We start from the raw sequence: 4,897 nt of genomic DNA on the forward strand, positions 1-4,897 counted from the left end.
AATCCCAGTAATAGTATGTTTAGAGGTCCAGGAAGTCCCATGTATATATATATATCGGAACCATGCGGATTACAGGAGGCAGTTGATCGACTGCATGGCATGGACTCGCCGAGTCCAATGATCAGACTCGGCGAGTAGCTTGAAGGCTCACTGGGACTCGCCGAGTTGTTCTTCAGACTCGGCGAGTATCTTGAAGGTTCACTGGGACTCGCCGAGTTGTTCTTTAGACTCGGCGAGTGGAGTCGGGGTGGCCCCGCGATTCTTCCACGAGGATCTCGTCGAGTCAGGAGGGATACTCGACGGGTAGGAAGGGGAACAACAGGGAAGTTGGGGAGGACGTCTAGACTCGCCGAGTCGCCTTTGCACTCGACGAGTCCGGTCAAGTTGACCGTTGGCCGGAGTTGACCTGCATGTAATTTCGTAGGGTCAGTTGTCTTGTTTGATAAGATTATTAATAAGGGTATGTGGTATTATAGGGAGTCTGCAGTTTGGCGGATTGAGTGCGAGTAGTTTCAAGAGTTCTAGCCTACATACTACGAGGTGAGTTTTCTCACTATACTCCACCCGGAAGGGTTTGACTGTGAGACCGGAAGGTCGTATATGATATGTGCTATTTATGTTATAAATAGAAAGGTAGATGCTATGCATGATATGTATGTTTATGTGGGCCGGAAGGCGATATATTATGTGGCAGAAAGGTCAGGTATGATGTATGTGCTACGTGCTATGTGTGTTAAGTTATATGTATTATGTGTTGTAAATGTTATGGGCCGGAAGGCAATATACTGTGGGCCGGAAGGCAATATACTGTGGGCCAGAAGGCAATATGATACGGGCCGGAAGGCGATATGTCATGGGCCGGAAGGCAATTATGTTACGGGCCGGAAGGCAATGTATTATGGACCGGAAGGTCAGGGCCTGGAAAGGCGTATGTGTGTAAGTCGTATACTGGGGAACTCACTAAGCATTTATGCTTACAAGTTGTATGTATGTGTTTTAGGTACTAGCGAGAACCGTGGGAAGGCGCCGGCGTGACGCGTACACACTGCCATTGTTGGAGATCTTGGGGATCCTTTAAATTGTTGTAACATCCCAAAATTTCAGACCAAAAATTTTTTTTTTTTAATAAAACATTACTTTAAACAAAGACATCATTCCAAAACATCATCTGAGTATAAGTTTTCAAAACACTTGTTTATTATCAGAGTAAACATTCCCAGGTTGACTAATCTATGGTGTGTGCCATGCGATCACCCCGAGCTCCTCCCTCCGCTACCGGAAGTACCTGAAAACAAAACTGAAAACCGTAAGCACGAAGCTTAGTGAGTTCCCCACCCTACCACATACCATGCAAAATCACATACAACACATACTGGGCCACGCCCGCTATCCTGGGCCTCGCCCTCTACTTCGGGCCTCGCCCGATACAGCGGCCTCGCCACTCCAGGCCCCGCCTGGCTTCGAGCCTCGCTCGGATACAGATCTGTTTCGTTTAGGCCTCGCCTGTCACAGGGCCTCGCCCTCTAACATATAATAGCACATAAGCATATCACATAACATTACATAAACTAAACTTATACTAACATTTCTTGCTCTAAGGCCTCGCCTATCTCTGGGCCCCGCCCGAGTTCTGCTACTGAAGAGTCATGGAACCTCGTCCATCCTCCTGCTAATAGTGAGGTTCGGGCCCAGCCCACCCTCACTCCTTTCCTAACTTGGGCCTCGCCCCTGCTCTGCTGCTACTGAGATGTGGAACACCATCCACACTCTGCTATTGGTGAGATACGGAACCTCGCCCTCTCTCACCTCCCTACCAGGCACATACAAGTATCACACAGACAACAAGTATAGACTATCACATAAACCGCTCCTTGGGCACCCGCCCTCTGTCATTGGACCTCGTCCAAAAATCATACTAGCATACTGTGCCTAGGGCTAACCCCCGGGTCTTCTACTCATAACTACATGGGCCGGCATTGTGGCCGTAGACCCATTCATACAAAGGGAAACTCACCTGATATTGCTGAACTGCTGCTGCTAACCCCTTTGACCGCTACCTGACCGCTAACTCCGAATTGCTGCTCCGCTAGCTCCCCGAGCTACCAACAACAACCCAACACTTAGTTTAACTGACCTTCAAAGGTCGACCAAGTCAACTCTGGTCAAAGTCGATGTCCTGGTCAAAGTCAACCTTCCAGGTCAACCCTACTCGCCGAGTCACCCTACTGACTCGCCGAGTCCATAAATCCAGAGTCCTTCCACTCGCGACTCTACTCGCCGAGTCAGCCCCTGACTCGCCGAGTTTACTGATTCTCGATTCCAGTCCTGACCAACTCACTGAGTCCTGGCTCGACCCGCTGACTCGAGTCTTAACTCGAAGGGTTTGGGACCACTCGACCTGACTCGCCGAGTTCTAAGAACAGACTCGCCGAGCACACGACAAACTTCATCCAACTCGACGAGTTGTTCATCCAACTCGCCGAGTTCATGCCCATCTTCATCCGACTCGACGAGCTGTTCATCCCACTCGTCGAGTTCCTCCTCATCTTCAAGCTACTCGCCGAGTCCACTCGAAGGACTCGTCGAGTCCACTAAGATCCACTTACATGCAGAGGACTTCCGAGTCATGCATGAGCTCCAAACTATAGATCCACCCTCCCCAAGCCTATTTCCCACGTAAAGTTGCAAACTTTACGTGTAGAGAGTGAGATCTAGGCAAAATACACCCATAGCTAGGGTTTAGGACCAAGAGACTCCAATTTCCACCCAATGGCTGATACTTTCTGGGATTACAAACCGAAATAAACATGGATCTGAGGTAGCAACCTCAGATCTGGACCTCAAGCTCAAGATTGGACTTAAGCATGGCTTAAAAGCCCCAAAACTCATAACCAAGGGAAAATCTGGAGGAGATAAACGAATTGATACCTTCTAATGCTCTGAAATGCTTCCCAAACTTCAGATCCAAAGCCACTCCCTGATGCTTCAAGGATTCCCACACCTTCTTCTTCCTTAACCCACTCAAAAATGGCTAAAAGCTTGAATGAACACAATGGGGGCTTAACATGCGGCGTTCTGGGTGCAAGAGACTGTAAAGGAGCCCTAGGAAGAAGATTAAGATGCTTAAATAGGCTCCAAGCCCCGGATTTAGGGTTTTCCTCGCCCAGACCAGACTCGCCGAGTCCACTAGGCCGACTCGTCGAGTTGGTCACTTCCTTATCGACCCGGATCCCGCTCCGACTCGCCGAGTCCTTCCTTTGACTCGTCGAGTCCCTCTTAAATTTAGGGCTTCCTTTACTTTCTTGGCTTTCAAAATCCTGGGTGTTACAACTCTCCCCCACTTAAACTGAACTTCGTCCTCGAAGTTTACCATGGCCCACCGCCTGCGATCTGCCTCCAATACCCAACACCGGCCGCCTACCTGCGCTGGTCTTCCACCGAATACTGCACTGAACCCACAGGGGTTCTCCACTTCTTTCCTTGCGCAAATCCCTTGCCTTCCCAAGGCAAAGTCTCATTACCGACTTTTCCCTTGACACTGCGAAGGTCCTATCCTTCACTAACTCCATCACCTCCCTGCTATTTCCAGGACGGTCATCGCCGTCAGCACTCACTGACACTCCTTCCTGCCAACACTTGGTGTCGAGCACCCCTCGACTCAACTAACTGAACTCCACCATACGCTGCATACTCACACTGCCACCGACTGGCAATTCAATTATTCCTCGACTGACTTCCTGATAAACCGGGACCGCCCTGGTCCCTACCAGCCTATCAATGATTGAATTACCGGTTCCCACCGATAGCTAGTCCCAACACCAACCCTGGTCGCTCTCAGCGACTACCGAGGAAACCTCGACCATCTGTAACTGCTCAAACAATCCTGCCATCCAGGCACTACAAACTCGGGATTCCCGATCCCCTAACTTGACACTAAGGTCCTTACCAGGTCCCACCTGCGCTGCTAAACTCACGGGCCTCGCCCTCGGGTCTCACCCAACCATACTACTGAGCAACCCTGCTCCCAGGTCTCACCTGCACCGCTAATCTCATACGGGCCTCGCCCACGGGTCTCACCCAACTATATCCTGGAGCGGTCTCTCCCAAGGTCTCACCTCTCTAGAGCTATACAGGCAACTCCCTACTACTCTCGTCCACTACCCATTCCTGATCCCTACCTGATCACTAGGAGATAAGGGCCTCGCCCCGACTCCTGCTAACGAAACTACTAAGGAATGCTACGGCTTACCCGTAGTCTTACATCCCTACCGCTGACTGCTAATACGAAGGCACCCACGTGCCATCGACTTCTCAAGATCCTTATTCCGACTCCCGCGGGTCCTACAGGCGATCCACAATCTGAATTCTCAATCATAACCAACCATACCATCCCACGCGCTAGCTGATATGGAGTTTCTCAAGCTCCCAACCCTGGAATCCTCAATCCATCAAACGTTGAACTACTTCTCTTCCCTCTCGGAGGTCACGTACTCGTTCTGGGTCTGCGTGCTCTTCTCCGGGCACACCCGGAGGATTCTCCCCCACTTCGATCCTGCTTATCCCTTGCTGCTCATCACTCAAAGAAATCCCGATCCTTGCTACCATTCCATAACCCATCCACTGAGGAACCCAAGCCCGCCATAGCTAGGGATTTAACCAATCCATCACAATCACTGCACCACTCCGAACTAACGAAATGAACCAAATCCCTCCCAAGCATGCTACAGTTACTGCATCCTTCGAAACCTTCTTCAATAAAGCACATCCCCCCCTAACTCCCATACAATTATCCAAGGTATGCAAATGGCATATAACTCGATCACAATCAACCAATCAAAATAAAACACTTATACCGATAATGATGCAGAACCATAACAATGAAATCATGCACAAAATA

The sequence above is a fragment of the Lactuca serriola genome, chromosome 9 (genome assembly GCF_051521515.1).
Source record: "Lactuca serriola cultivar US96UC23 chromosome 9, Lser_US96UC23_V15, whole genome shotgun sequence".
Classification (NCBI taxonomy): Eukaryota; Viridiplantae; Streptophyta; class Magnoliopsida; order Asterales; family Asteraceae; genus Lactuca; species Lactuca serriola.